General features: G+C 24.5%; 1 protein-coding gene across 5 annotated transcripts in view; it reads left to right on the plus strand.

Moving 5' to 3' along the window:
* The window catches only part of LOC114123600 (uncharacterized), a 101,694-nt gene that overhangs the window by 9,832 nt on the left and 73,945 nt on the right, over positions 1 to 17,917 (plus strand). For 3 of the 5 annotated variants that reach the window (XM_027986639.2, XM_027986640.2, XM_050200577.1), the window contains one exon: positions 8,769 to 8,815. The exons of the other annotated variants lie outside the window; for them this stretch is intronic. The gene's annotated coding sequence lies outside the window, so the exon portion shown is untranslated. The remainder of the gene's footprint in view (positions 1 to 8,768; positions 8,816 to 17,917) is intronic. 5 annotated transcript variants of the gene reach the window in all.

Genomic DNA, 17,917 nt, shown 5'->3' on the forward strand with positions numbered 1-17,917 from the left:
CCAAGGTTAGGAACTCGGTATTAATTTTAAGAAAGTTAAATTTTTGAATTTGATTTTTTCTACCCATTAACTGATCTCTGTGTCAAATTGTAAGTGTTTTTACCTATACAAGAAGTAGGTAACTTAAAATTATAATTATGAGTCAATGAATAAGTAATAAAAATGACAACTTTGAAAATCATATTGTCTCCTTATTGAAATAGCTTAATAATATGAACAAATATTTTTAAATTATTTTAAGCTATTTAAGTTTAATCAATGTTACAAAATTCAAAAGCTATAGAAATGAGGAATTAAAGAAACAAGGGTGGAAAAATAGGGTGAATTGGTCCATATAAAAATATACAGCTTTTGCTTGATCTTGGATTGGCGATAGCGTATTGCTACTTTATGCGCTCTAATAACAATACTTGTTTGTATTTGACGTTAAAACACTCAAAACTAAAAATTCAGACATTTCAAATGTATAAAAAAAATTTCAAAATCGACGAAATATTCTAAAACAATATCGTGTCTAAATAAATATGTAAATATTACTATATAGTATATAGTATACAATAAATATTTAAAATTGTTAAAATTATTCATTTTTGAACTATAAGTAAAACACAAACAATAATTGTCTGTTACTTTTTAGATTACTCTGTTATTTTGAAAATCATTGATTCCTACATTTTTATTTTTAAGTTTTAATTCTTAAAGTTAAAATTAGGTTCAATTAGATACCAGAAAACTATTTTCAATATTGAAGATTAAAGAATATAATTATAAATATAAATTTCAAAATAAATTTTCATTTATAAAATACAATAGTTAGAACAAATATATCATTATTTGAAAAATGTTATGTAGGTACACTAAACGAGTACAAATATTAATATTGTAATGACTTAGATTTAGGTTTGATTATAGTAAATAATAAATAAGTATTTATAAAATGTTAATGATACATAATAATTATTGTTTTGTAATACACATCTTATTAATATATAAACAATAAAATTTAAATTATTTTATATATAATAATATAAAACCACAAGCTGTATTATTAATTATTAATTTCAACGTAATACGTTTTTGTGATTAAAAATATTAAGTAAGTATAAAGCTATTACAGTTATATAAATATCTATTTTTCTTATAGCAATAAAAGAAAAGTCATTAAACTAAAAAATGTCTTGGATACTTTATTTTATACTTATGGTATTTACCAGTTAAGTTATTGAACTCAGAAATAAAGCTACAAGTATACAGCGGAACGCTTAAATTTAAATTGATTTTTGATACAAGTGCGTCTCTCATCCCCCATTTTAAAATTGTACTTATACCATTTACATAAAAATGACAATTTTTTTGTTTTTGTAGTGTAGTGTGTTTTTATTTTAGAAAACAAAAATAAAAATAATTTATACCTCATGTTGCTTAGGTTAGGTTTTTTTGTTGTATAATTCGCGTCTAAACCAAACTATAAGGACAAATTAGGTAAGTAGATAACGTTCTGCTGTACTTTAGGTGTTGAGTGGATAATATTTTAAAATAAATACAAAATTGCATTGTGTCATAATAATATAATATACATAAGAGTTTTAAGTTCCATTGAATATTTTTAAATTAGGTATAACAAAATAATTTAGATTGTTATTTATCGTTTACATAAGTAATTTTGTCCAAAATTTAGCTTAAAATATGCTGTAAAAAATAATTGCCTTTATATATTTTTTTAGATTTTTATGGTTTTAGAATGAACTTTTTCTCGTATTTATGACTTAAGAATAGTCTTGTATTACATTTTTAAAACTTGGATAAAAAAAGAAAAGTTTTTAACTTCAAAATAGTCTGTATTTTTATAAATTTTGTCAAAATTGTAATTTAAAATACATACGAGTAAATTAAAAACTATGTCCAATAAATTTTCAAAACTTTTAACTCTGTGAATAATTTTTATCGACACCTATAAAAAAAATAATAAACTGAGCAGAAATGTCTATCACTCTATGCCAGCAAGTGATATGTTGTTTTATATAGCTATCAAAGTAATTTATTTTACTTTTAGTTTTAAGTTTGATCATCTCCAAAGTACAAATAAGATTCAATTTTATATCAAAAATCACCCTTATTTCTGAAAATTGAAGAATTTCATTGAAAAATTATCGTATATTCATCCCTCCGCTCAGAATCTAAAATATAAAAATGATAAAAATAAAAGAAATAAAATTCAAAATAAATTTTATTAATACCTAGAAAATTATGTATTAATTTGTCTTAAAAAAAAATATATCACTCCTATTAGTTTATTAATTTTTAAATTAATGTTTTTAAACATTTTTTCAAATACAATCGTATATCACATTTTATTGCTCTATGCTATGTATTAATCGTTGTATCATTCAGTTCAATGATGATAATATTCGAAATGATTTATTTTATATGGTTGACAGCTAAAGAGGGAAAATCCAATGTCAAATGCATTGGGCTTCCACATTTTGATTTGACATATTTGTCAGTCCGTCCGGAAATGAAAGGGACCTCGGGGTAAGTTTTGGAGTTGAGTATTTTCTTCAATAAATTGAATAACAAATGTTGTTATAGTTGAAAATGTCATAAAGGTTATTAAAAGTAAATATTAATTATCATGCTGGACAAAAAAAATTAAAATATAATTCACTATACTACTCATATGATGAATTGATAATGGAAAATGTATATTAGATTATAATAATTACAATTAGGTACATGAATTTCAATAAATAAATTATTTGAACACAAAATGATTTTCTATCTGCAATATTTTATTATATTTAGACGTCTTACTGTGAAATTATAATATGTATTCTATTTTATTAACTGGAAATTTGTTTTTAAAACTATCTCAAAAAAATGTCTTTGCCATTTATTATGGAAATCAAAAAAATTAACAAAAAACAATTCAAGTCCTAATGTTTTTTTTTTTTTTTTAAATAATTAATATAACTTGAAGACTTTTAAAAACTATAAATTTAATTACTATTGACATTTAGAGTAATTATTGGAGTTTGAGTGCCAACTTTTTATTGTTTTATTGTATGTTCAAAGAACTTTTATTAAAAATATTTAAGAACCAATTATTTATTTGTGATTAATGATAAATATTCTGATAGTTACTAATAAAAAAAATCATCTATGCAGCTTAGTAAGTTCCGTGTATATACAAATATACTTAAATTTAACCAATAATCATTAGTTATTCATGATTTTATATTTTATTCACAAATGGAATATACAATTTGTATTTTTAAAATTTTTAATCTTAGGTATATTCATTTTTTTTATACTTTATCAATAAAATATTTATAGACATTCAAATTAAATGACAAAATATTATTTCCAAGCAATAAGATTGTGTTACTTTTAGAAACAGTTACTATCAATTATTTTAATTTAGTTAGGTTTTGGATCATAAGATTCTATAACTAACATAATTCCAATTACAAATAAACCCTTTATTGTATTTCCTATATTTGTTTGTGTATTTTATACTATAGATCTTATAGTATAATTGTATTGTCAAACCATTTATATTATACAGTGTATATTGATTTGGTGTTTTTGTTTTGTTACGACTTATAATTTATTTTAGATAGTCTAGATTAAAAATGTATACTGTTTATAACTGTAGAACTATAATAGTACTACTAAAAGCTATATAAAAAGTTAGATTATTTGGTTTATACTATTGAATAATTAACAAACTAACATTTATGATCTAGAAAAATTAAAATAATAATAATAATGACTAATAAATTAAACTTAACATATGACACATAACATATAGTGTAACATAGTTTAATAACTATCAATATTAAAAGTAACTAAAATATGTTAGACCCGCATTACTCAGATAGATCATTCGATAAATAAGCTGGTTTCTACTATGTAGTTGGTATTATGTGTAGAAACTACAAAGTGAACTCAAGACCATATGGAATGAGCAGGAATTCTAAAGTTCACCTGAGAGAGCAAAGAAAGATCATATATTTAATCATCAATTAACTTGCGTAAGAATACTAGATTAGCTTTAATACGCCTGTCAGCAAAGAAGGTAAAACCAAGCGCTCGCATAACTGGATAGTAGTCATGCGGAGGATGGTCTATTTTAAGCATTTAAGCTGCGAGTGACAAAAAGCGTCATTGGACTCAATGGACTCGCTTTAAATAGTAAGAATATACTATTACAAATGGATCTTAGAGTACAGATACATATTATCAACAAATATAATAATATAACATTACAACTAAAAGTATAGCCAGAAAACGGGATCAACTGTTTTAGAAACTAGTATAATTTATTGTAAGTAGTTATACTAAAATTGTATCTTCTGTGAAATTATTTTCAATATGTTATTTTAAAAATGAATACACCCTTCTATAGCATTAAAATTTAAAAAAAGTAATAATATTACAAAAAAATTAGGTATATACATTTTTATAAAATCGACACATAACTAAATTACACACATTCAATCATAAATATTTTTAACATATTCAATAAGTGTAAGTTTATATATTTATATTTAATATTGTATCTAAATGTTTTTATTCGTTATTGATTTATAATAAATAATATTGCTTCAACTATATACTAATAACTAACTATATTCAATAAATACAAATAATAATGACAATACTCATTATCAACAGTTTATCATTATTTCAAAATAATATTATACTTCAAGATGTTATATATAAATACGTACTTCAGTGAAAAGTTAATTCAATAAAATTTATATATTTAAAATTATAATTCTAGAAAAAATAAACTGTTTTTAAATTCTCAAAAACCAATGTGAATTGGTTGTTTTTGCTTTATCGTTTTTATGGTAATTTCAAATATGATGAAAAAATTTAAATCAATGTATTTATTTAAAAATCAATTTTAATACTTTCAAAAATTATTATTTTTTTGAAGTAAATTTTAAATTGTAAGTTGGTGTTCTATTAGATAGAAAGTGAACTCTTAACCACTCTGTCTAGTGTTCACAATATTATGTATTATTGCAATAGATATAAGCCTGCACGACGGAAACGATCATTTTCGAAACCACTAAAATATAAGATAATCCCAACTCAGTAAAAGGTTGACTACTCTTAACAACTGTTTTGCACCTACTGCCTGCTTGAAAAATCGAAAATAATACGAGAAAACTCGCAAATAATTTCAAATACTATCGGGAAAGAAAATTCATTTGAAATGATAAAGCAATATGCCACAAACATAAACGTCCTGCAAACGAGAAGATTCTTATCGTAAGCTCTGACCGCCATTAAAGCTACTGATGGTCAATGGTCATTCAAACCAATGACCACCGTTTGTCGATAACTCGTAATTGATAATATACGAGCACATTTCACTTCGACAGTCACTTATTCAAACTCCTTCAACCAAAACACTTCAGCTTACAATACTAAAGAAATTAAGAACCTAATACCTACAAAATGTTGATAACCAAAGAATGAGACATCCGGTATTACGCGCAAATGCTCCCACCCATGAAAATAAAGCAGACTTCCAATGTAACTACAAAAGTTTGCATTGAAATCAATTCAGTAGCCCACCACAAATACCTTTGGTACTGCACGTGATTAGTATTCAGCAGTGACGTCGCTCGCCGAAGACAAAGCTTCGGAAAATGACAGGATTTTCCAGGTATAAACGCGTATCGACTTCTAAAACCTTGTGATCCAATTTCCGAAGCACAATACCGTTATAAATCTTCGATAATCAGTGTATTAATAATAACCTTTTTTTAAAGACTACCACCTAACTTTTATACCAACTTGCTTCATCGTACAAGCCTGTAGTGTAGGAAATTTTCATATATTTAATGAGTCACTTCTACAATATTTCACCTATCCATAATAATTGCAAGTCTCAAAGCGTCGTACCAATTCTGGTAGATAATAATAATTTTCTGGACCATCATCAATTAAGATACTATCGTTCCAGATGTTTAATAAATGTCCATGTGTATTGTATAATATGTGATTAAATCAATATATCATCGGTATGTGCGTAATAGAAAGTAATACTCCATTTCAATGAATTGATAACTGTTCAAGGATGGAGATCAGAATTGTTAATTTGAGTTAACTGTTGTGTGTTTATTTTGTTTTAAACATTTTAAACATTATAATTTTACATTAATTTAAGAGTGCAGTATTAACGTAATTGGGCGACAAACCCACAGACATTTACTTATATAGGTTATATAATATTTAAGAAAATAACCATCAGAGTATTTTTTTGTTAACTTTAAAGCCCTGGCAATTTAATTACTTACAGAAAATGAAAAGTTCAAAATAATCCTCCTTATTACACAATTTACCTATTTAAACAAATACTACGTAAATGCTTAAAAAAAGTGCAATGAGTATTAATTTTAAAATAATTTTAATTAATATAATAATAAAAATAAAATTATAGAAATAAAATATATTATATTAATTTAATTTAATAAATGAATAGTATAAATAATAATGATAATATTATCATTACTTTGAAAACAATGAATATTTCTAAAAAAAAAAAAAAATAACAATTTTATAATAATTTAAGTTTTTTTCCTCTTTACTGAATGGCAATATCTAATTTTATATTGCATATTTAAAAGTGAAATGTTTTATGCATAAAAACCGAATTTCAATTGATAAGTTAATTATTTAAGAATATCTAGGTACCTATTTAAAAATTTTTTAAAAAAGAAAAGTTGTGGTTAAAAAAAAATTTGTTTTTCAATACTATTAATAATTATGAAAAAATAATATTTGAAAAAAGTCATTAATTTTAGAAAAATCAGCGTACCTGCATACTAAACTAGATAATTGTTATAAGTTTGCAAAATCACGTTGCAGCAGGTACATGAAGATAATAGTAGGTATTTTTTTTTTTGTCTCAATCTTTGTGAATTTCTAAAAAAATGTTTAGACAATACATATACATGTTACGTAGCAGTAAAAATGTTTAGTTTACCATGTTCACATATGGTATTGGTGGTCTTTCAAGTGCATTAAAAAATCATTCAACGCGTGACAAGATGTGTGTTCAATATATTGATTGTGTGATTTGTGATACCCATAAACATAACAAGTTAGAGTATGTACGCGAAATACAACTAAGTTACATCATTACAGTTTTTCGTCTTGAAAACAAAAGCACATAAATTATTGAAAATTTAGTATATTTACTAGGTTTTTCCGTATATTGTTAACTGACCTTTGGATTTGGTCTTACCCAGCAGAAACTTTTATATATATTTTTTTTTTTACTCTCCCACTGTCTCTTTTTCTCTCTATCTCTCTGGCACTCTTTCTTGCGTGCTCTCTTCTATCTCTTTTTCTCTTTTATTTTTTCCCTTTTTCCCATGTAAGATTGATTTTTCAATTTCATAACAATACCGTGTTGAAAACTGACAATTTTCCTGCACACCAATTTGTCATATTTACCGGATGCTGTATAGATTTTCTGCTATCCTTTATAAATCATTGGCTTCGTCGAGATATTCGATTCTTTATTTATGTTTAAATTAACTTAATCTATAGAATTTAAATCACTTCTGTTTGTTATTTGATACTATTTCCAATACTAGAATTGTTAAAAATAAAAATGATTTAAAAAACGATATCACACATCAAAGGAATTTAACTTTTATTAAGTGTTGTGGAGAAAGTTAAGTTAATATAATATTGTTAGGCTGTGAGTATAAATGTGTGATTCATATTTTTGAAAATTAATTTTATTTTAGTATATTTATAACAATGAAACAATGTTTTTCTAACTATAGTTAATAATCTACGTATCTCATAAAAAAAATATTCATAAAACTATTATGGAAAAGTGGGAAAACAATTGGTGCCAAATTCAATTCACACCAAATGAAGAAAACACTATTAGTAGATTATGAACTAGATATATCAGCTAGATAACTCACTTTTTTCTAATGCCCAAGAATATCCCACTCATAAGTGAGATCTGTAAAGTTACACTAATGACATATTTTAACATAATTCTACAAATAGATATTAGATACTTTTAAGGATTTGGAAAAAGCGAAGTATCTAACACCTCATTTGAAGACCATAAGACCAGATTAAGAAATTAAGCAATATTATTAACCTATTATTTATTTATTTTTTTTTTTAAAAAAAAACAAATTTGTAATAGTATATTATAAAAACTTAGTTTAAGAAAAATATTTTAAATAGGTAATAAATATTTTAGCCGAAATTAGTTACAACTTATAACCAATAAAAAAAATCAATTATTTTATACATAAAAATATTTAACTAATAACCTATAAATTTAAAATATATTCAACATATTTTTCCGTAACATATGTAGTTTATGAACATAAAAAATTAATTTGGTTGAATATGGAAATATTTATTATAATAAAAAAGGTAAAATGAATACCCATTTAACCGACATAGTAAAACGTAATTTTAATTATAAAAATTATTCATAGTAAAGGTAATAATATTTCATACAAAAATGTTGGATGCTTAAAACTAAAAAAATAACTGGTTAAAGATATTCAAAATTATGAAACAATAAATTAAAAGATGAAAAAAGCAAAAAGGGTATGATGGAGTATTATTTCAAGGGGAGAAGGGAAATGCCATTTCATATTTTATGTATATTTTTCATTGTACGAAATAACAATAAAATTGTTATTGTTGTTTAGTTGAAAATATAAGAAATAGACAGAAAAAAAATTATTTTTTTTCTTTTCTAGGATCTAAAGATGCCATTCATATTGGATACTTCAAGAACAATCTAAGAGTAAGTCTTTAGTAAATATTGATTTTTTATAATATTATTTGATTGCTGCTTTTAATGAAACATTTGTTAAAATAATCAATATTATAATAATATAATCTATGTGTATTTATACATATAAAAACATTGGTTAAGAACATCCTTATTGATATCTATTACTCTAATAGGTACAAATAAAAATACAAATGTAACATAAATTATCATAATTAATAATATTTATAAAAATGTATTGCCAAGTTATTTTTCGTAACATGTTACTTGTATTTTAATAGTTTAATATAATGTTATTACACATGGTTAAATCGTTTTAAAATTGTTATAAGTGTTAAAATCTGGAAAATAATACTTTAATTTTGTTGAAATACAATATATGTACATTTTTTAAATTGGACAAATTATTTGATGCACAATGATTTTACTAAATTAATCAATTTAAGAAGAGTCTATAATAAATAGACATAGGCATCATGAAAAATAGCTTAACTGTTAATAAATAAAAATATTGATTCACATTATGCCAACTAAAGTTAAACCAGTATTACACCAAAAATCAAAATGTCATTTGGATGTTGCATTTCAAATTTGATACCAACTCAAGAATTTAATATAGTTCAATTCAATTTTTGTCTTTTACTTAAAATTGTACAATTGTCTACAATAGTAAATATTATATTTCATAATAACATATAATTTTTAGGTAAATAATAATATTCAAATAATTGTTGGCGTGGATGGTTCTATAAAAATGCAAAATGTATTCTTTAGAATTTTAATTTAAAATTTTACGTAATTCTGTACATATATTTTAAATTAATTTTTAAGAATTCAATTCGTATAAATTTATGATTTAAAAAACTTATCATTTTAACAACTATTATGGAAGGTTAAGTATTTCTTTTAGAACAAATAATAAACATACAAGTTTCATAAGCGTAAAACACATATCTACACAATGGGCCATATACTTGAATAGTAGAACAATGAAAAAAATTTAATTTTAAACTTAATTAAGTTTAACTTATTCTAAATCTTTTTTATTCGTTCTTCTGAAAAACTGTTTAAATCTGTAAATTATTCAATTCACACTTTTGTATTTATCATAATTTAAAACTACAGTTTACATTTTATAAACTAGGTATTAATTTAATTATTAAATCTCGCGTTGATACCTTTATATGTATTTGATAAATATAGTGCCAACATATTAATATCATTATGAAGTAGAGATATGCAATGCGACTGAAGCTTTAAAATCTTGAATGTTGATCAGCAATATTATGTTGATCGATAACATTATAAATTGAAATTTAGTCATTTTGTAAGAATAAGTATATAATAATAAATTATTTAGTGGCTTATTTATTTTTCATGTTTTTACTTATTATTGTTATTTTATTGCATATTATTATTGTACGCATGAATAAAATGTATTTATATATCATACTGTATTAGTTTCTGGTATAAGTGTACAAAATCTATGTACATATTATTTATATAAATATATTGACTATGCGTACCTCATGCCTGGTTATAGGTTGCCTAATACCAAATTTGTTTAAAATATTGTTACTATCCTTTGTTATAAAAATTAACTTAACATTATCTCTCCCCCTCTTCGCTATTAATAATTATAAATGGATTAAGGTTAATGCAATATTTTAACGATAATATTTTTATTTGTTGTCAATATATATTTTTTAAGGTATATGGTACAACCATAATAACAATGATATTATGACTGGGAGTATAAAACAAAGTGTTTGATTTTATCATTTGAAATTTAAATTATAATGAAATAAAATAAAGATTATTATATTGAGTTGGTACCTATGAAATTGTTCAATTAATTCAAAAATAATCAATGTTGTACAATACAAAACATAGATTGTGTAGACAATAAAAATAAATGTTCATAACTTATGAAAGCTAATGTAAAACAATATTAAACCTAAAGATCACCGTATATTTGATTGACCTACTTGGGGAAAGTTTACTCTAGTCAATATATATACATGTATTATGATGATAAAAAAACTTAAGTAGTCTTTATTAATCATGGTACTTTCAGTAGATTTTTTTTTTATTAGCGATCATCAAAAAATGTTGTAGCTTTGAAAATTATTAATATCTTTCTTTTATGCTGATTTTTTATCACAATATTTAGTTTCTTAGAGGTTTTTTTTTGAGTTTATTAAATCGTTGTAATAATAATAAACTCAGACAAACATGCACATTAATTATACTTATACGTTTTACGGAAATATAGTATGTATATGACAAATATAATTAGGTAACTGTTTTCAATCATACTGCATCATAGCTTCAATACAAAATAAGTTGTCAAACTATGAATTTTTTGTTTACACATGGTTCGTTTACGACTTTATCTGATGGTTGGTTTGACACAAAATTTCAATAAAAGAAAAACTCGGTTCGATAAAAATATACTAAAGCTTACACTGTATTAAGTTAATTTTAAATGGGTTTATCATTACTCCATGCCAAAAAAATAAAAAAAAAAATAAATGGTACATTTATATAATTATGATATCGAACCACCGCCACCACCAATAACACTAAAACATTATAGCCGCTGCAGGCCAGTCTTCTGTGCAGCGTCCAGCGATGTTTGCGGTTGTGCTGTAGGTCGAGGATAGACGGTCGGAAATTCGTTTTTGCATATTTCATGTCCATTTCGATTCCCCCGGCAGAGAGTAATCCGAATTTAATATTTTATCCCTCGTCTCAACTACGCCACCGTCACCACGTTGTCCACACACCAACCATATAATACACCGTTGTTTCGCGAGCGCTGATAAAACATTCTCTCTCCTCATTCGCCCCCCCCTACACATACACACCCTGGAGGCTACAGAACATCGGCCCTTTCGTCAATTCATATACACATATAGATTACAAGAGTAGGTACACGCGTTCCTCGTGCGCACATCAATTATTCACGTAAACCTCGAATTTTCACTATTAATATTCGCGACCTCTGATTCTCGACAACCGCAGCTATATACGTATACAGTATGTTCCGCCTCACTCTCTCTCTCTCTTTCCCGTCTCAAATCCCAGTTGTGAGTCGCATACCTTTATAAAACGCGTACCTACTATAATAACGGTCGCCACTCGGAACGCTACGGTCGCATAGCCCAGACACCTGTATCAAGCCACAATCGTAAGATATAAAGACCACCGCACTGCGCAATGGGTATAATATTATTATTATACATTTTTTACTCATTATACCTATTTAATTTTAACCATCGAAAGGTAATTCTTAAATATGTAGGTACTACATAATGGTATACTTACTCGATAAAATTTATTTTTTGAAAAGATGAATCTTACTTTTTTACTCGTTCGAATGTTGATGAATTATAGTAGATGATAATATTATACTCTATTTTTCAATTACGTTTTCAACTAATAAGTGATAGGTACAATATTATTTTTTATAATTACTTAAATTATATAAATATATGTGTACAAACACGGAGAAAATATATATAAGTAATAAAAATAATATTATACGATTATATTATAGTAAGAGGCGAAGAAAGAAGAATAAAGAAACTTTATTGGAGATACGATTTTAAATCTATCACTAAACGTCGATAACGTTTAATGTAAATCTTGTGTAGTGACTATATAGTGAGATAGAGACAATCATTATGACTGCAGGGTAGAAATGTCATCTTTGCACTTCGCAGAAATGATAGTGACTACATACTCGAATACTACTGTCATATTATGAGATGGATATTGAATATTGATGTAATACTTACTAGGATATTTAATTCGCATATAGATTCCTATTTTTACTTACAAAACGAAGTTTTATAACACTTTCATTTAATTATAAATGTATTATCCTTATTCCTTATATTATATATAAAAGAACAGATCTTTTTTATGTATCGATTTTGTGACGATGATATTTAACTTTTTCCAATTTTTTTTTTCACAGAATTGTTCCAAATACCTTCCTCGGTGTCACCACGTTACCCGATTTTCAAAATGTTGACTTTAAAAGGTTGAAATCGGTAAAAAAAAAATTAAAATAAAATAAGTCAGTTTATTGTTTTACTAACTATATAAAAACCACGAGATGGCACATTATTGTATCTTATCCACCGTAAAAAAAAAAAAAATTGATAAAACTTTGAAACTTAAAGGTTAGAAATCATAAACTTACGTACACATCTCATGTGGTCCGCAATCCACTTGTGGTGAACCTAACGGATAATATACTGCTTACATAACCTTAAGAGTCACACCGGCAACGCCAAGTAAAATGATCATAATATTATAACCTGAATAACATACTAATAAATGTAGAGCCTGAACAATGATAGATCGAGGCTTGCAATTTACAAGATACATTTGTACCACAAATTTAGTGTGCAATAAGAAAGCGTTTTACAAAATTCACATTTTAAAGTGGTGCTTGCACAAGTTTTTGAGATTCAAAATGGTCAATGAAAATGTCTAGGTTTTAAACACTGTTAATCCGAATATTAAATAACAAATTAATCAAAGTTCAAATCGTATTATAGAATTGGCATTATTAACGGGCGACGAATTGCACGAGGTCAGCTTAGTAATTTATAAATTATTAGATTTTCTTTCAAAAATACAAAATTTATATCTTGAGGTAAAAAAACAACCCATACTAACCTATTCACAAGATGTATTTATTTTATAGGTAGATGAGGTTTAGTACAACGACTTTACCTAACAGCTATAATAATATTATGTTACACTATGCAAATTATTGCTTTGACCATTTTTCATAGTATTTGCGTATTTACAATAATGAATTGACTATATAACACCAACTCGAACCTTACCTAGCCAGATTAATCATTCATTCATCCGGAAAATTTTCAGCCACGGTGCACTTTTGCGTTCAAAGGATATAAATTAATTCAGAAATCAAAATTTCTATTTAACTTTTTCAATATTTTCATATTTTATAATCTTTTTCAAATATTCCAAAAAAGTTGGATTTATATAAAATTTATGATTATATCCGATTTCTTTTTTAAAATACAAGCTTAAGAGGTTCGATTAAATTTATTTAGGTTATTACTTATTAGAAATTATCAATATTCAGTAATATCTATTTAGCCATTTTTACGAATTAAATATTTAAACACTAATTTTTACAGGAGATAATTACATGAAGTTCAATACCTAATCAATATGTGTTATATAGAAATAGATTGCATATTAGTATAACTAAAAGTGATTTTAAAACAATCAACAGGTGTTTCTAAAATACTTATCATTCAAATGATGAGTTTTATATTTGACTTTGTGTTGAGATCAATTAGAAATGTATGATCTGTATTTGATAGATATGTATGTTATTGAAACGAAACTTCATAAAACTCACAAACAATAGTATCTAATGGTTATATCGAAAAACGAAGAAATAATGAATGGTAATCATTTTTGGACATATTATATTATTCTTTTTACTAATTGGTACGATGGAAAACTTTTGTTTTTATTTATATAATTAATATTTCAATAAAATAGTTTATATTGTTTCATAGAGTAAATTTTATAGAAATAAATGAAAACATATTTCTTCAGTAAACTATATCTGTATTCACTATTTTTATTGAAATGACGATCGAGGAGCTCTTTTAAAAAGGAACTATATTTATATAGCTATATCAAAATATATATTGTTATTTTGGTAGTTTTGTATCATAATAAAAATACTCTAGAAGTTGTAATTTCAAAAAAATATTTATACGTACAGGTTTACGAAAAAAAAATCGATAATATATGACGCAGGTGCACTTGTATTTTTAGTATGTAATAATATAATATTAAAGGTATAAGCTGTAATTATGTACATAATATAATGATATTTCGTATTTAGTGCATTTTAACCTAAATTACATAAATATATCTGCTAATAGTTTATAATAATAATTGAATAATAAAATAAAAAAATTATAATTTATATGATTAAATCAACATTGTTTAACATAAAATAAATATTTATTAAATTCCAATTATACTTAATAAATAATAATATTATTTAAAACATTAGTTTTTTATACTTAATTAATGGTGTTTAAATGAATTATATATTATATATATTGATTATACGAGCACTTCATTATTTCTTTATTGGAGGTAAATTATATAGTTAATAGTCAATAGGTATAAATTATTAATTAATTATATATAATTTTATGAATAACAATATTTCAATTCTTAAGCTCTTCGATTAGTTTAAATCCATTTTAAATCCTTTCCCACCACTGCAGCCTTCTCAACTCTCATAATAACCTTCACGTCACCAAGTTTCATCATTGGATAGTTCGTTCAATTAAGTCCCCGGTTCTTATAAGATAAAAGATTAGCTAATTAAATGCATTATATTTTATTATATTTTAAATTATTTTATATTGCCTCACATCATTTGTGTTCACCGTAAATAGAAATTCTTAATTAAAAAATAAAAATTTAACTAAATTTAGGCATAGTTAATTTACACTTTATTAGCTGTTTATAGTATTAAAATAGTCAAATACTATGTGGGTCATCCTTGTCAATATTATTCTAAATATTAGCAAAATCATAAATTAGTTTAATATTTATATAAAAATCAAAAAGTATACAAAAGCGATTATTTAAAAATAAACAATGAACATTTAAATGTGGCAAATTAGTCTTAAAAATATTTTTAATAGGTGTATACAAGTTATTGCTTTGATTAATTATAACGTAATCATTTAACCTTAAACTACATCAATATGTTGTTAACTTATATGCGTTATTTCTTGCTAGACCAATTGTAATTCTAACAAACATTAATTTCAATGATTAGAGAACCGAATTAAGGATTTGTCTTAATTAGTATCCGAAACGTAACACAAGTAAAGTTACTTAATTATTTGTAAAACTTTAATACGATTAAAAGCCGAAAATGTACTAATTCACTAGACATAATGTTGTTTAATTTTAACTTCGTAGTTACTCAATTAGTATAAGAATATATAGTACAATTATGTTGTTTTTAATAAAATCATTATTGTGTATATAAGCTAGTACCTACAACTTTTCGAACAAGTTTGACCAATCAAAGAGTTTATCGATATAAACTGAAATTGCAAGCAAAACTATTAGAGACTTACATCTATTACTAATATCTAACTTTAACGAAATCTTTAAATGCACGTCTATCGTTGCACACAGCTGGTTAAAGGTATATTTTTTTTAGGTTGTATACGAGTTGAGTACGAAATTTTTTATGTCAGTATAGTCCTGAATTATTTTAGGTACTATACTAGCTGACTTCTAAATATTTTAGGCAGACAACTATACAGTACTACACTAGACACTAGTTGAGTCCTGGATTGTTGATGCTTATGCGTTATTTCGACATATTCTTCATATATTATTTATTAGACGATCGCGATAAACATTTAACGATAATACGACATACGAATATCAATAAACAAACGCAATAAAATCGAATTTTCAGTGTTAAACTCATATATTGCTTATAATAACCTCTGATCTAAAAAAAAAAATAAAAAATAAAAATGCTTCAAATTTATATAATATGATTAAATTTTATATGCATCTAATTATTGTATAACTGAATTTAAATGAAACAATACCGTATAAAACTTACAGATAAATGTTTGTAAATACCTGGGACCTATGAGATATAATTTTTTGATATTATAAGTTTTATACAAAAATAACTTGTATTTTTTTAGAACTGAAAAAAAAGTATATATGTTTATACACTATACGTAGTACGATTATAATAATAGAACAGTAAGATATTAAGCCAACGAGATTATAATATTCAAAACAATATGAGTGGAAAACCCGTCTGCGAACAATGATATAGCATATTATTTGCAGCTAGTGTACTTTTATACTACATGTCTCTTTGACGAATTAAAATTATTTATTTATTCGTCCTTTTTGAATCGCTGTGTTCTGTGTTGAATAATTTAAATGTTATCAAACAAAAACCTAACTGTTTTGACGGATGGTAGAGATATAGAAATGGTAAAAATATCGTAGGTATGAAGACCCATAAAATCCTCAACATAATTCTTGAAATATCATATTTACGTTACCATAATATTCGTATAATAGACATTTACATTTATCTAACAGATTAGTAATGTACTAACAACAATTACACGATTTTGAATTTTTCATTATAGATTTAACAATTTAAAAGTACAATACAGTAGAAGGTACAATATTTACTTCAAATATGAATATGTAGCTGCCAGCTAGTAGGTATAAGGATTAAATTTTAAATAATAAAAATATTGTTGCTCAAACGAATCAGGAATATATTATTTTTAAAATATTTTCAAGTTGATTGCAATTTTAAAAAAATGGTATTCAATTTTAAATATTATAAAATGTAAAACATAGTTTTGCGTATATTCGTTGATCTTAATCGTATATGTTTTTTGATAAATAATTATATGAGGTTAAGTTTAAATTTAGTTAACCAGAAGCTTTATTTAGCTACTATTAACTAAAGCACTAACGGAACATATTTTTTTTTAATTAGGTGTATACAATTAAAACATAATAGTATATTAGAGAACATCTAAGAGTATCATTATGTTTTATAATATATATTAAATACATAAATGCATTGTATTTAGATTACTATTATAAGACAAGTTATTAAATTGAATATGAATAATTATTTGTAGTCTTGTTTATTATATAATTTATACAGTATACATTATATTTTTTATTTTATTTTTATTTACTTATCTTATTCCATATTATGTGTCCATAAACTATAACAAATAGGTAGCTAAAGTTAGACAAAGGGTATATCTGTATGTGTCTATTGAACTTATGCATTTGATATTAAATGAACACTTAATTAGGATCGTATTCTGTATATCGTCAAAGGAGACAGGTTGAAAAGCTGTCAAAATCATTTTATGAAGTGTACACAGTCTCTGTTCTAACAATTGTTACCAAAAAATACCTATTAATAAACAATAAAAATAAATATAATAATTATAATCGAAGCGTATATTGTGTTATTTTCAAAAGAAATAATAAGCTTTAATT

This window comes from Aphis gossypii, chromosome 2 (genome assembly GCF_020184175.1).
Source record: "Aphis gossypii isolate Hap1 chromosome 2, ASM2018417v2, whole genome shotgun sequence".
In the NCBI taxonomy this organism is placed as follows: domain Eukaryota; kingdom Metazoa; phylum Arthropoda; class Insecta; order Hemiptera; family Aphididae; genus Aphis; species Aphis gossypii.